Raw genomic sequence first — 17,413 nt, forward strand, 5'->3', positions numbered from 1 at the left:
CATTTATCCGGAGGCTGCATTCATTGTTGCTGGGGATTTTAACAAGGCTAATCTGAAAACAAGACTCCCTAAATTTTATCAGCATATCGATTGCGCAACCAGGGGCGGAAAAACCTTGGATCACTGTTACTCGAACTTCCGCGACGCATATAAGGCCCTGCCCCGCCCCCCTTTCGGAAAAGCTGACCACGACTCCATTTTGCTGATACCTGCCTACAGACAAAAGCTAAAAAAAGAAGCTCCCATGCTGAGGTCTGTCCAACGCTGGTCCGACCAAGCTGACTCCACACTCCAAGACTGCTTCCATCACGTGGACTGGGACATATTTCGTATTGCGTCAGATAACAACATTGACGAATACGCTGATTCGGTGTGCGAGTTCATTAGAATGTGCGTTGAAGATGTCGTTCCCATAGCAACGATTAAAACATTCCCTAACCAGAAACCGTGGATTGATGGCAGCATTCGCGTGAAACTGAAAGCGCGAACCACTGCTTTCAATCAGGGCAAGGTGTCTGGTAACGTGACTGAATACAAACAATGCAGCTATTCCCTCTGTAAGGCTATCAAACAAGCTAAGCGTCAGTACAGAGACAAAGTAGAATCCCAATTCAACGGCTCAGACACAAGAGGCATGTGGCAGGGTCTACAGTCAATCACGGACTACAGGAAGAAATCCAGCCCAGTCACGGACCAGGATGTCTTGCTCCCAGGCAGACTAAATAACTTTTTTGCCCAACATTTAAACGTGTTAACCCTCGCAAGGCTGCAGGCCCAGACGGCATCCCCAGCCGCGCCCTCAGAGCATGCGCAGACCAGCTGGCTGGTGTGTTTACGGACATATTCAATCAATCCCTATACCAGTCTGCTGTTCCCACATGCTTCAAGAGGGCCACCATTGTTCCTGTTCCCAAGAAAGCTAAGGTAACTGAGCTAAACGACTACCGCCCCGTAGCACTCACTTCCGTCATCATGAAGTGCTTTGAGAGACTAGTCAAGGACCATATCACCTCCACCCTACCTGACACCCTAGACCCACTCCAATTTGCTTACCGCTCAAATAGGTCCACAGACGATGCAATCTCAACCACACTGCACACTGCCCTAACCCATCTGGACAAGAGGAATACCTATGTGAGAATGCTGTTCATCGACTACAGCTCGGCATTCAACACCATAGTACCCTCCAAGCTCGTCATCAAGCTCGAGACCCTGGGTCTCGACCCTGCCTTGTGCAACTGGGTACTGGACTTCCTGACGGGCCGCCCCCAGGTGGTGAGGGTAGGTAACAACATCTCCTCCCCGCTGATCCTCAACACTGGGGCCCCACAAGGGTGCGTTCTGAGCCCTCTCCTGTACTCCCTGTTCACCCACGACTGCGTGGCCACACACGCCTCCAACTCAATCATCAAGTTTGCGGACGACACAACAGTGGTAGGCTTGATTACCAACAACGACGAGACGGCCTACAGGGAGGAGGTGAGGGCCCTCGGAGTGTGGTGTCAGGAAAATAACCTCACACTCAACGTCAACAAAACTAAGGAGATGATTGTGGACTTCAGGAAACAGCAGAGGGAACACCCCCCTAGCCACATCGATGGAACAGTAGTGGAGAGAGTAGCAAGTTTTAAGTTCCTCGGCATACACATCACAGACAAACTGAATTGGTCCACTCACACAGACAGCATCGTGAAGAAGGCGCAGCAGCGCCTCTTCAACCTCAGGAGGCTGAAGAAATTTGGCTTGTCACCAAAAGCACTCACAAACTTCTACAGATGCACAATCGAGAGCATCCTGGCGGGCTGTATCACCGCCTGGTAAGGCTCTCCAGAGGGTAGTGAGGTCTGCACAACGCATCACCGGGGGCAAACTACCTGCCCTCCAGGACACCTACACCACCCGATGTTACAGGAAGGCCATAAAGATCATCAAGGACACCAACCACCCGAGCCACTGCCTGTTCACCCCGCTATCATCCAGAAGGCGAGGTCAGTACAGGTGCATCAAAGCTGGGACCGAGAGACTGAAAAACAGCTTCTATCTCAAGGCCATCAGACTGTTAAACAGCCGCCACTAACATTGAGTGGCTGCTGCCAACACACTGACACTGACTCAACTCCAGCCACTTTAATAATGGGAATTGATGGGAAATTATGTAAATATATCACTAGCCACTTTAGACAATGCTACCTTATATAATGTTACTTACCCTACATTATTCATCTCATATGCATACGTATATACTGTACTCTATATCATCGACTGCATCCTTATGTAATACATGTATCACTAGCCACTTTAACTATGCCACTTTGTTTACATACTCATCTCATATGTATATACTGTACTCGATACCATCTACTGTATCTTGCCTATGCTGCTCTGTACCATCACTCATTCATATATCCTTATGTACATATTCTTTATCCCCTTACACTGTGTATAAGACAGTAGTTTAGGGATTGTTAGTTAGATTACTTGTTTGTTATTACTGCATTTTCGGAACTAGAAGCACAAGCATTTCGCTACACTCGCATTAACATCTGCTAACCATGTGTATGTGACAAATAAAATTTGATTTGATTTGATTTGAACTATAATGTGTAGACTTTCCACTGTACCATTTATGTCATCCTATCATTGATAAGAATGTCTCAGATGACAACCAAACTGACATCATATTCATTAAGTACCAGCGCATATGTTCAACTGATTGGATTACCAAAATATGGTTAATTTCCCCTCACCTTCTGATGTTCCCAGAATCTCTATGTTAACCAAGGGATTTTCAATAGTCACATCAGTAGGGTAGAGAGAGGAAAAAAGGGGGAGAGGTATTTATGACTGTCATAAACCTACCCCAAGGCCAGCGTCATGACACCACAATAAATTGGGTGAATTTTGGCCAATTCCTCCTGACAGAGCTGGTGTAACTGAGTCAGGTTTGTAGGCCTCCTTGCTCGCACACTCTTTTTCAGTTCTACCCACAAATTTCCTATGGGATTGAGGTCATGGCCATGTGATGGCCACTCCAGTACCTCGACTTTGTTGTCCTTAATCCATTTTGCCGCAACTTTGGAAGTATGCTTGGGGTCATTGTCCATTTGGAAGACCCATTTGTGAAATATACTGTCTGTGAAATGTATTTTGTACGTATAAACTGTAAGTGGAAGCCTAAGAATTGTTGTCCATAAGTTTACTCCAATTAGGGGAGGGGTGGTAGGGTTAGGGTAAAATAATAAAGGTGGAAAATATATTTAATTTGTTTTCTCCAATTAGGAGAGGGGTGGAATATATAATTTAATTTTAATATTAAACTAAATTGAAATAGAATTTTAAAACAAAATGCAATATTCACTCAATTCAATTTGAAATCATGAAATACCAGTTCAATGTATGAATTCAATGATTCAATTTGTGCATAAAAATAATACTAATATGACATTCAAATTCAAAATACAAATTCAAAATTATGGAATTCAAATACAATTCTGTTGGCACTGAAATCGCTCTATAGACATGACATTACATTGCGATGCAAAACCTTTCCAGTGGTTTTAGTTAATGTAGTTGATGCAAACGAGCCACTTCGGAAATGCACTCATTATAAATAACCACAGTGATCTCCATATTGCTAGCTACTATTATCTCTTTTTTTTATTAAAGCGGATAAAGTAGGCAGCAGGCATGTGCACAGGTTGGGCTCAACCAGTGAAAAAGAGGTGAAGCGAGAGATTTAATCCGCCCAAAATCTGTCCACGAATCAAAGACAACAAAGTAAAGTCAATGAGAAAGTGTCGAATTTGGTCAACAAAACATTCCATTTCTAATTTGCTATGTGAGCCTGATTGAATAGATGTTCCATAATGGTTAGGTTGTTATATATGCACTGATATAAGTGGAAGCCAGTGGCATTTCGGCAACTTTGGGGAAAAACAAATTTATTTCAGCCTTGTGCCTGTTGATGGAGTGATAGAATACTCCTCATAGATATATTGAGATAAATTGAAACCCATTGAGAGTTTCCACCATTTTAAAGTTGTCAACTGGGTGGGGATTCCTATGAGTTGGGAGCCTAGTAGCCTAGTGGTTAGAGCGTTGGACTAGTAACTGGAAGGTTGCAAGTTCAAACCCCTGAGCTGACAAGGTACAAATCTGTTATTCTGCCCCTGAACAGGCAATTAACCCACTGTTCATAGGCCATCATTGAAAATAAGAATTTGTACTTAACTGACTTGCCTAGTTAAATAAAGTTTTTTTTAAAACACTGTCATGAAGATGAGGTCATTGGCTTTTTCTTGGGTCGTCCCCTTGAGGAACACTGTGTCTTGGAGAGGTGAGTGTAGGAGCTGGATGAGGTCCTCCTCTGAGTCCACCTGGGCACAGGTGGAGTCTGGGAGAACAGAGCGAAAGGAGGTCGGCCACCACATTGTCCCTGCCCGTCCTAAACTGCAGCTTAAAGTTATACTGCTGGATGCGGTCTGACCAGGATAAAAGAATGTCTGTGGAGGTAAATGTGCCACCACTCGAAGGTCCAGACACATGCTAGTGCCTCCCTCTCTCTAACGGGGTACTTCTGTTTCCACATGAGGTTGGTGGCACCTTAATTGGGGAGGATGGGCTCGCGGTAATGGCTGGAGCTGCATTTGTGGAATGGTACATCAAACACTTGGTTTCCATGTGTTTCATGCCATTCCATTTGCTCAGTTCCAGCCATTATTATGAGCCGTTCTCCCCTCAGCAGCCTCCACTGTTTGGTTCGGGGGGCTACGATGTGCGACGCATGAAAGCCACCGGGTTCTCAACACCGTCCTGAAGCTGGGAGAGGACCACTCCCACTGCAGTGGCTGACGTGTCACAGGTAATCAGAGTTAGGCTGGTGAGGTTAATGTGGGCCAGGACAGGTGAAGTGGTCAGCAGTTCTTTGAGAGAGTGGACAGCCTGTGCACAGTCGGGTGTCCAGGCCTAGTACACCTCCTTCTTCAACAGCTGACACAGAGTGGAATGGCGGAGTACTGGGGCAGGAAGCACATGTAGTAACTGGTCATTCCCAGAAATTAGGCAAGTTGTGTAGCAGATGTCGGTTCTGGGACACAATGTATGGCTTCCATGTTTGACTGCAGCGGCGAGAGCCCTCGGGCTGATACGCGGTACCTGACAAAGCCGATCTTTGGCACTAACATGCACTTCTCAGTGTTGAGTGTGAGGATGTGTTGACTGAGAACTGCGGAGGCTGCTTGCAGACGTTGGTCATGGACGATGTCGTCCAAGTAGACAGGCACTCCAGAGACACTGGCAAGGATTCTGTTCATTATTCTCTGGAAACAGCTGGGGGCCTAACTTTTTTTTTACCCCAATATGAGTGACGAAGGCTGTCAGGTTCCTACACTGGGTCAACATAACTCATTGGCAGCTCTCAGATCCAAGCAGACCCGCAGCTCTCCAGACTTCTTTTTAGTGATGACCAAGTTGGACACCCATGGGAGGCATCCACCAGCTCCATGAATACATCCTCCAGCTGCTTGTGTAGATCCTTAGTGACCTCCTCACGTAAAGTCAGTGGAATACGACGTAGAGGATTAATGATTTGAGTCACCGAAAGGTAGATGAGGGGCTTAGGTGTGAAAGTGGTCAGGGCACCTATGTCGGTGAATATGGTAGGCCATCGCTTTTGTCATGGGGAGGCGATGTGCAGGATTGTTGAGCCGCTATTGTCCAACAGAAAGAACCCCAGGCTGGTTGAGACTATGGATGCTGTAGGGACTATGATGCTATAGGGACCATAGATACTATGGATGCTATAGGGACTGTGATGCTTTAGGGACTAATGATACTCAGGGACTATAGATACTGTAGAGTCTATGGTGACTGAAGAGACTATAGAGGAACAGCAGAAGATACATATGTATGCATAGGAGGTAACGACAAGAGAATTGTTGAAGATGCATAGGGAGTAGTAAGGGAGATTACTGAGTGTGTTTGGGAATGGAACTAAATGAATGTTGATGTGAGAGTTGTGTGAGTGTGGAAAAGACATGTTAAGCTGATTGAAATTTGGATAATAAGAGTTTGAGAGGGAAACACCTTATATGGGTAAGGGCTGTTTATTGATGCCCCCGGACACTACCTCTCGGGCTGGCTGTGCTGTGATCGTCGCTGGTGGTGTGGAAGTTAATTTATAACCTTATATAGAGGTAGGCAAATTGTATGTGTGAATGAACCCTAGTGTGTGTGTGGGAAGATATGAAAAGAGAGATTAAATTGTATGTGTATATAATCAGTTACTAAAGATTTGATGAAGTAACAATGGAAAATCATAATAATATACAACTTGCACAACCACACGTAGACATAGGTAAGTGGTGTAAAAAGTAGTAAGAGAAATTAATAGTATAATGGGTTACTAGTGTCGTGTCATCGAATGATTAAAGTTTCTAATTGCGTGATTAACTGAATCAAGCAATTATTAACTCATTAACCTGGGGCACCATGGGAAAACTAGTTTTTATTGAGTTTCTATTTCCCAAATTATCTCAAAGAATATCAGAATATCGATTTTACAACAGCCGCTAATTAACCAGTTGCCTCTACCATCTCGTTCTGAACGTCGTATAGTCCGTGAATCTGCACGGACCCGGGTCTCACCAATGAGTTCGTACCACACCAATCTTAGTTGAATATTTATTTACTAAAAAGCTAAAATGATGATAAAAGATAGACAAAACACATTATAGGCTATTGATTAGAACTTAGTATCATGGGCTAACACACTATGGCGCGTGTTACCCAAAATGGGGATTTCAAAGAGAGAGAGAAAAAAGAAAGTACACGAGAGAAATATACATTTGGGTGAATTTGTGCTATTCTAACCCTAGCCTTGCCCCAAACTGCCGCTCTTATGGGTCACAATATAATGATGTAATTACGGGGGAAGTTATCTGTGGATCCTCCGCATGGACCGTTCAGGCTGCTCGATGATGCACTTCTCCGGCGCGCCTTTCTGGTCGTCCTCACGATGTCAATGTCCTTTTGGCTTAGGAGTCTGTTCCCTCACCCTTGCTCTGGAAGGGGTCTTCTGAGGACAGACAGCTCTGTAGCTCAGAGCTCACAGCATAGGAATGAAACCTTTTAGATACCACAATTCGCTGGGATTGGATGCTAAGGGGGTCCAGCTTGAATTCACCCACTTAGACACAGCTACTCATCCGTAGCTTGGGTAGAAAAATATTTATTTGTCTTCAAACTTGTGTTGCGTTCTGGGTTCGTTGACTTTTTAGACCTTGGCTGCAGCTTGGGTCACGTAGTCTTCCCTGGAAGTTCTTTACTCACAGGTTTTATACCCTTAGGTCAGAAGTGGGCGTAACCGCCTTTAGGGCAATTCTCTGGGCGTACCAAGTTAAGAGGGCAAGGTCTAGATTTTACTCAAATCCAATTTTAGACAACTAACTTCACATTTCATCTTCCCCAAAACATTCTCTTTGATTTGGATATTTTCCATACAACGTACAATGTATAAACATCCAACGTATACTAGGAAAACTCTTCACGTTACAATGTTTTCGTAATAACGTTATCTATTAACCTTTAATAACAAAACAAAAATGACATACATTTTCATATTCCATCTATCGTCATGAACACCATTGTGGCTGACGGAAACCATTCTTCCAAAGTCCCTTTATTTAATGTTGAATGTTCTGAGGCTGGTTCTCCATAGTAACAGGACAAAGAAATGTGTCTGTGGCCTGAGATTTACCAGGGGCGTGAGGGGTCATAAAACCCCCACATCTTCAGACCCCTAGATCTCTCCTCTGTTGGGGTTGAGAGATAATCTGTAGGGTTGTGGTCTCCTGTAACCTGACCTGATCATGACAGTCATGACACTAGATTTGATAAAGTTATAGAATAAAATAAATCTTTCTTTTCCATCCTGGATGGACATTTTTCTTTGGATTCACCTTCCATTAAAATAATCACATGCACATACATTCTCAAATCATACACATTTAAACCAGTCAATCCATCATATTCTATACACTAATGTATAGTGTATACACTAACAACAAAGAGGACATGAATACAATGACCACTGTCCCAACTGCACTAGATAGATAAGTACATATACCAATACAATTTACCTTGCATTTAGTATTCCAACAGCACAGAGAATGAATGAATGTTTGAACAAGTTCTTCTTGGCCATAGGCATTCTGAAGTGCCAGCCAGAGGGAAGCCTCTCCAACTGAGGGTGTAGAGGGTGGGAGGGGTTGCCAACAACAGCCAGGTCCTTCTTTTTGGTTGTCTTATGGAACAGAATGCTCATATGTGCCTGTGGTCAACCAATTACTTTGCTGGCTGTGTTTACTATTCTGGTCAGTTTGCTTTTGCTCCTCACACTCAGATTACCATACCAGACTGTATGAACAATATATGAATGTATAATGGGTTACTAGAGTTTAACTTGCCAGGTAGAGGCTTATTATGGATAGAGCATGCCATCTACAGGGGACTGATAGACATTGCCAGCCCAGTTTTAAAACATGTTGATCGCAGAATGTTTATCTCTTCCCTTCTGAATTGGCCAATGTATTTTATAATTTTGGCACATTACATATGAATCTCAAAATAATAGACATGTAATAAGTCTAAAGCATAGAGTGAATATCCAACAGAAATTGGTAATAAATATATAGAGTAACATTGTTGGGATAGACTAAAATGAAAACAACACCTTCCAATACAGAGAAAGTTGTCATATTTGTTTTGTTTTAAATAGGTGTGAAGGCAGAACATTGTTTGAGAATGAGATGTGTGTATTAGCAGTAGTGATTGAGATTTTTTTAAACCTTTATTTAACTAGGCAAGTCAGTTAAGAACAAATTCTTATTTTCAATGACGGCCGAGGAACAGTGGGTTAACTGCCTGTTCAGGGGCAGAACGGCAGATTTGTACCTTGTCAGCTCGGGGGTTTGAACTTGCAACCTTCCAGTTACTAGTCCAACGCTCTAATCAATAGGCTACCCTGTCCATGGTCTTCCTATTGGGAAGAAAGTAACAAAGTGAATGGTAATATTAGTGGCTTTCAGATAGCACTCTAATACTGCAATGCTTTAGCATTTTGAAGAAGTAAATGTTTCAATACAAGATCACATGATGAACAGAGTGATTGAGCAATGGGACTGATATTAAATTAGAGGCTGCCATCTGTGGTTTGGGTTAGAAATAAGCTTCCTGTGGATAAATAGATAGCTGCCAGTACTCACTGAACTCAAGCAGTCTGTAAGGGACACAGTGGGAATATTTGGGACAGATGTAAGAATCATTGAATAAGATAAATTTATGACCATTTCCAATTATTATTGCTCAATTCTATAGTTTGGAAAATACCAGTGATTTAAGTAAGAAAGTAATGTCACCTAAAACAATAATCTGTTTCCATTACGTGGAACTGTGTCCAGAATTGAAGTAGATCAAAGTAAATGTTTTTAGTACTGAATATTGAGCTGATAAGCCAGCACCAACATTTTTGAAGGTTCTAGCAGATTTGTTCAACAACAGGTTTCATATTTTGACTAGTTGATGTCACAGGGACATATGTCAATTCAACAGGTCAACATTATAAGGTTTACAAAACATGGGCTCTGAGATTGTTTACATTAGTAGGTGCCTATTCCGCTTAACGGGACACTGCATCATCTGATGTGTCTGAAGTATAATTCTGTATACGCATGGTTTTATCAAGACTTCCTGCCCAAGATGCAGTAAACTCGATTAAGATTAAGAATTTTTAGGACTTATTTTGATGTGCAAACTAAGTTATTGTGACCATTTCCATACATCGGTTGTTTGTCATGTAGACTGAAGGGGGTGTATCTTGGCTATAAAATACCTTTGTACCTTTGTCTCGGGGTTCTCAACAAATCATCTGAGGGTGATTCATCGACCACCCATCATTAATGTAGAGCACTCAATTGCTTCACTTTATAAGTGTGTGTTGTATTGACCTGCTCCCTTATTAACTTAGCGAATAAAGATTTAGTTTATGTATAACTCTGACTTGTGTGATAAGTTTGTCTTTCCTCATTTGATAGTAAATAAATTAACCACCACAGTGACCACAGATGGTATCTAGATGCATGGAAGGGATAATTCATCCAAGAACAGTGTGAGCCCCACCCCCTCTAACTGGCTGAAGTAATGCCAACAATTGCGTTCACTATGGTCCTTCAACACTTCTACCGTGAGACCTGTGTTCGAGCCAGAAACGTGTACACTGCATCCAGCCGAAGGTATCAACTGCCTTTTCTCTCATGCCATTTCTCTCAGGAGTGCGGCATGAGTCCACGTGGAGTGAGCATGGAGAGAGATCCAAACTTCTTACATACTGCTGGTGGACTAGTAGTAAAATGGACAAGACATAATGGACCGTAAAGGACAGTGGTGGCTCAGGTGAGAGATTTGTCTGCTTGGGAAAATCTGATTATTCCCCAGATATTATAATTGGGACATTATTAAGGGCCATCCACTTTGAACATGTGTGTCATTGGGAGGATGAACTGAAAAACATCTAATGAAGAAACACCAGAAGAATGAGTGCCATGAAGGAGGGGGTCAACCGTGCCCGTAATTGATTTAGGCTTGTCCAAAAGTGTTTATTTGGGGATCACATTGATTGTGGAGGCTGCACACTGCAAAGGTTATAGTAATTTAGACTAGAAATGCATTGAGATACCGATCTGCCATTAACATGCCATTCCTGACAAAAGTTCGGCTGAAATGTAATTGCCAGAATCCATAAATTAAATTGTGTAATGAATTGTGTAATATGTGGAACTGTATGAAGCAAAGGTCAAACCTTTTAAGGATCGGACCCTTTTTTTTTAAATTGTCACCAAAAATGACATACCCAAATCTAACTACCTTTAGCTCAGGACCTGAAGCAAGGATATGGATATTCTTGATACCATTTGAAAGGAAACACTGACATTTGTGGAAATGTGAAATTAATGTAGGATAATATAACACATTAGATCTGGTAGAAGATAATACATGCGTTTTCCCCCTGTTTTTTCCCCCAACATCTTTGAAATGCAAGAGAAAGGACAAAATGTAATATCACAGATTAGGTGCAATTTAGATTTGGGCCATTAGATGGCAGCAGTGTATGTGCAAAGTTGTAGACTGATTCAACGAACCTTTGCATTTCTGTTCAAAATGTTGTATCCCGACTGCCCAAATGTGCCTAATTGGTTTATTAATACATTTTCAAGTTCATAACTGTGCACTCTCCTCAAACAACGGCATAGTATTTTGTCACTAATTTCTACTGTAAATTGGACAGTGCCATTAGATTAACAAAAGTAAACCCTTTCTGCCCATATCAGATATGTCTATGTCCTGGGAAAATGTCTTGTTACTTACAACCTCATGCCAGTCACATTAACCTACGTTAGCTCAACCGTCGCGCAGGAGGGACTTAAGTTAAAACATTTGACTGCAATGGTTTTACAAGTTGGATTGTACAACCCAGAATGAAGGGTTAGAAAGGATGAAGTGTTTGGTTTTATGTGTTGATTTTGTTTACAACCCAGAATGAACACACTTACAAACTAAAATCGCATGTGTGTAGGCCTACATTGTACAATCAATAAGCGAAATAGAGACTCAAATAGTGCAGTTATTTGCACTTGTATACCAATGTATTAGCGACAAAGTTGGTTCCTGTTTCAGTCATGCCTTTGGTCACTTTCATATGGTCAAATAAAAACAGCATAACGATTGGTTGGTAATAGATCCTCCCACAATGTAGGATGAAGTTGGTAAAAAGCAACTGCAGAAACTTGCAGTCAAAACTTCATGACTTTTGATCATTCTTTTTGTAAAGTTCATGCAGTCGATATGTTGACATGCAAGTCTAATCATTTTTATCCCCATAATGCAACACAATTTGAAAGGCGGTGACCATCGACTTAACAAAAGTGATCCGCTCAAACAGTTTCAATAGTACTTACAGACATCCACCAACAATATTTGAACTTTTACTGTTGAAAAGTGATATCCCAATTATAAATACAGTAAAGTACACAGACTAAAAAATATATGTTTTAAGCAAAATAGTGTTTTTTTTTCAGAAACAACTGCAAACTTCAAGAATTAGGTCATTCAAGGAATTGGTCTGATGGAAATCCATGACGTCATCTGCCTCCCCCTTGCATGAGGAACAATAGAGAAGCAATAGAGAACAGATATCATTAAATACCTGAACCTATTGAGATGTGTCATTTATTGAGTAAATAGGTAAGGTGAAAAGGAGGCTGGAGTGCCACTTTAAAGAGTGTCTCTCCAATAAAACACCAATGCCATAGCAGCTAGTTCTTGTCTGTGTAATAAAGTGCGTGTTGGCGGCAGGGAAATCAGGCGCAAGAGAACGAAATTGGTATAAAGCACTTAATAAGTGCTCATAAAACTCCAAAAACCAAAATATACAAAAAAATAATAAAAGTGCGTACAAACCCGTCGCACACCGACACATGCCTTGCACAAAACATACAATCAAACAATCTCCGACAAGGAAATGAGGGGAAACAGGGGGTTAAACAGGGGGTTAAATACACAACATGTAATTGATGGGATTGGAAACAGGTGTGAAGGAAGACAAGACTAAACCAATGGAAAATTATAAATGGATCAGTGATGGCTAGAAGGTTGGTGACGTCAACCGCCGAACACCGCTCGAACAAGGAGAGGGACCAACTTCGGCGGAAGTCGTGACAGTCTGCTTAATTCACTGACTGTATATACACCATAAATAATGAGGGAGTGGGATGTCTCGCTTCCTCTTACGTCTCTGGCAGAGATAATGGATCACCTCTTCCTCTCTGACTGTAGCATCATACATAGGCCTAGATATTGACCTGATTTAACAACCTCTGCATGTTTCTACTGATTATGATCAACATCACAATGTCACCTCTTCAAAGATAGAATTATAATAGATCACTGACCGTAAATGAAGATGAATTCTGATAATCTTATTTTGGTTAATTTTTTAACTTATGAATGAATAATATGTACCCATTGATTATTGATGAATATAATGTATAAATGCCTTGGGAGCTTAGTTAAACTGTCGTACCACATCATAACCCAAAATATAAGCTTATTTTACTTCAATGTTTTTAAACAAAGTAAAACTATCATTTTGATATCATGGCTAGTCAGTCCTTCTGTCTGTTACATTGTTATTTATGGGAAGAAATACACAAATTACATTTTTTTTAAGGGAAACCCACCTCTCAAATGTCAGATCATATGAAATGTAAAGTCTATAATTTGACTAATTAGACTTGTGAACAAATAACCAGATGCCATGCAACCCTACAAACAAATCACAATCCACAGGATGTTGTATGATTGAATGGGGAGATTGGCAGCCAGTTTGGCCATAAATTAGGATTAAGAGTGGAAAAGTGGAACATAAGTAAATGTGCAATGGGGGATTGCACAATCCTTTTGAAATATCTGACAAAGGAGAAGATGGCGAACAGGAAACAAATTGAGAAAAATTTAACATGTTTTGAGTGAATATGGAGTGGTGGATCACACAGAACATTTGGAAGAGCTCCAGAAGGAAATTTAACTTGGCGATGAATTAACTGCGGGGGCAGGTGCTGTGAAGACAGTCGGGTTTGAGCCTCATCCTGATGTTGACAAAGATTATTCTGGCCAAGTGGGAATGAGATTTTTGGAAAGAATGGATCCTTGCCTTCTGGCAGATCCATATGTTGTGTCAGGTTGGTTGGAGAAAGCGACTCGAAAGTGGAATTGTGTAGATGTTTTGTGTTTCTGCCATCCAGAGGGAGAGTGTGCTCCTCCTCACGCAACTGCAGACAAGAACTGTGACTAGCTTTCCTTTCTGTTGTTGAAAGTAGTGATAACTGGGGTGGCGTTTGTAACGCCCGGGGTGTAGTGGGGAAGAAGTTAGGCGCAGGAAGCAGAGAGTTCAGTGTAGCGCTAACTTTTATTGCACCACAACGGTGAACAGATGCCAACCAAAACAAATGCCCCAAACACGGGGGACTTAAACAGTCCAGCAAAAACCCAAACACACGGACAACCGTGACATACAGCCGTGTACACATGTACATCGACATAATACCGCACAACCAGCAGGCGGGCCGGCTGGTAAATAAAGCCCAACCAATCAGCCTAAACTAAACACAGGTGAAACCAATAAACAGAAAAGGGGAAAAAAGGGATCAGTGGCAGCTAGTAGGCCGGTGACGACGACCGCCGAGCACCACCCGAACAGGAAGGGGAGCCACCTTCGGTAGGAGTTGTGACAGCGTTAATAAGTGTTGAGGATCAACTGGAGTTGTGAAGATTCCCTGTGATTGTGACGCCCACTGTTTGGTGCGACACAGACCTGATGAAACGCGTGGTGATAAAGAGAAGACACTGTCTGTACTACTGAGTTTTGATGCCAGAGGAAGTCATGTTAGGATGTCAGTTATCTTGTGAGAGCTTTTGTCCCGAATCCATTGCAGTGATTTAGGTGTCAAGCTTATTTTAATGTGGCAGCAGTGTGTAAGTGGGAAATTACTAGATGTGAGAAGTGTGCAGGAGGACATGAGACATAGGAATATGGAGTATCGGTGGAAATCGTTTTTCACCCATGGTGCTGGAGTTCAGAGGTGTCCGGTGAGAGAAAGGCAGGTTGAGATTGTCTGGATCAGAGTAGTGCAGAAGGTGTTGTATAATGAGGCAGTGAAGAGAGTAGTAGACGAAGATGACCCCCTATAGACCCCTTTCTGTGTTTGCCAACATTGCCGCACGAGGGCAATGTGCGCACGTTGGTGGCAGAACAAAGGGGAGTTCTTATGGAACAGGTGAGGGATCCTAAAAGGATCCCGGTGGGTAGGCTGAGGCCAATAAAGAGTGATGGGAATGGCATGTGCTTCAGGAAAAAAAAAACATGTGTGTGTGTGTGTGGGGGGGGGTATTGCCATGATTGTCAATTGTACTGTAGGAATGGAATGTAAATGACAGAGGATAGATGTTGTGTTGGCAGCTGCAGAAAAGTACTTGGGTGTACGAGATTTTATTGCAGAATAGTAACAAGGTGTTTTGAACGATAGTGTTCCGTCCTCCCAGGCTGCTGGCCTGGAAGCCTCTCCAACATAATCCAGGTAGAAACAGGAATTCCCTTTGGCAGCTGTTGAGGCCCATTACTTTTTTCAATCTTTACTAATGAATTGCCACTTGCTTTGAGGAAAGCCAGTGTCTAAGTATTGAATGACTCAACACTATATATATTAGCTACTACAGCGACTGAAATGACTGCAACACTTAACAAAGAGTTGCATTTAGTTTCAGAGTGGGTGCCAAGGAATAAGTTAGTCCTAAATATTTATAAAACTAAAAGCATTGTATTTTGGATAAACCCTTCACTAAACCCTAAACCACAATTAAATCTTGTAATAAATCATGTGAAAATTGAGCAAGTTGAGGTGACTAAACTGCTTGGAGTTACCCTGGATTGTAAACGTTCATGGTCAAAACATATTGATACAACAGTAGCTAAGATGGGGAGAAGTATGTCCATGCTAAAGCGCTGTTCTACCTTCTTTACAGCACTATCAACAAGGCAGGTCCTACAGGCCCTAGTTTTCTCGCACCTTGACTACTGTTCAGTCATGTGGTCAGGTGCCACAAAAAAGGACTTCAGAAAATTGCAATTGGTTCAGAACAGGGCAGCATGGCTGGCCCTTAGATGTACACAGAGACCTAATTAATAATATGCATGTCAATCTTTCCTGGCTCAAAGTGGAGGAGAGATTGACTTCATCACTGCTTGTATTTCTGAGAGGTATTGAGATGTTGAATGCACCAAGCTGTCTGTTTTATCCACTGGTGCACAGCTCGGACACCCATGCATACCCCACAAGACATGCCACAAGAGGTCTCTTCACAGTCCCCAAATCCAGAACAGACTATGGAATGCGCACAGTACTACATAGAGCCATGACATGGAACTCTATTCCACATCAAGTAACTCATACAAGCAGTAAAGTTTGATTTAAAAAACGAATAAAAAAACACAGGGGACTAGGAAGCAACACAAACATAGGCAGAGACACATGCATACACACACACACGATACAGTTGAAGTCGGATGTTTACATACACTTAGGTTGGAGTCATTAAAACTTGTTTTTCAACCACCACAAATTTCTTGTTAACAAACTATGGTTTTGGCAAGTTGGTTAGGACATCTACTTTCTAACAATTGTTTACAGACAGATTATTTCACTTATAATTCACTGTATCACAATTCCAGTGGGTCAGAAGTTTACATACACTAAGTTGACTGTGCCTTCAAACAGCTTGGAAAACTCCAGAATATTATGTCATGGCTTTAGAAGCTTCTGATAGGCTAATTGACATAATTTGAGTCAATTGGAGGTGTACCTGTGGATGTATTTCAAGGCCTACCTTCAAACTCAGTGCCTCTTTGCTTGACATCATGGGAAAATCAGCCAAGACCTCGGAAAAATATTTGTAGACCACAAGTCTGGTTCATCCTTGGGAGCAATTTCCAAATGCCTGAAGGTACCACGTTCATCTTTACAAACAATAGTACGCAAGTATAAACAACATGGGACCATGCAGCTGTCATACCGCTCAGGAAGGTGACGTGTTCTGTCTCCTAGAGATGAACGTACTTTGGTGTGAAAAGTGCAAATCAATCCCAGAACAACAGCAAAGGACCTTGTGAAGATGCTGGAGGAAACAGTTCCAAAAGTATCTATATCCACAGTAAAAACGAGTCCTATATCGACATAACCTGAAAGGCCGCTAAGCAAGGAGGAAGCCACTGCTCCAAAACCGCCATAAAAAAGCCAGACTACGGTTTGCAACTGCACATGGGGACAAAGATCATACTTTTTGGAGAAATGTTCTCTGGTCTGATGAAACAAAAATAGAACTGTTTGGCCATAATGACCATCGTTGTGTTTGGAGGATAAAGGGGGATGCTTGCAAGCCGAAGAACACCATCCCAACCATGAATCACGGGGATGGCAGCATCATGTTGTGGGGCTGCTTTGCTGCAGGAGGGACTGGTGCACTTCACAAAATAGATGGCATCATGAGGATGGAAAATTGTGAATATATTGAAGCAACATCTCAAGACATCAGTCAGGAAGTTAAAGCTTGGTCTCAAATTGGTCTTCCAAATAGACAATGACCCCAAGCATACTTCCAAAATTGTGGCAAAATGGCTTAAAGACAACAAAGTCAAGGTATTGGAGTGGCCATCACAAGGCCCTGACCTCAATCCTGTAGAAAATGTGTGGGCAGAACTGAAAAAGCCTGAGTGAGCAAGGAGGCCTATACAAACCTACCCGAAACA

Source organism: Oncorhynchus masou, chromosome 28 (genome assembly GCF_036934945.1).
Source record: "Oncorhynchus masou masou isolate Uvic2021 chromosome 28, UVic_Omas_1.1, whole genome shotgun sequence".
NCBI classification, from domain to species: Eukaryota; Metazoa; Chordata; class Actinopteri; order Salmoniformes; family Salmonidae; genus Oncorhynchus; species Oncorhynchus masou.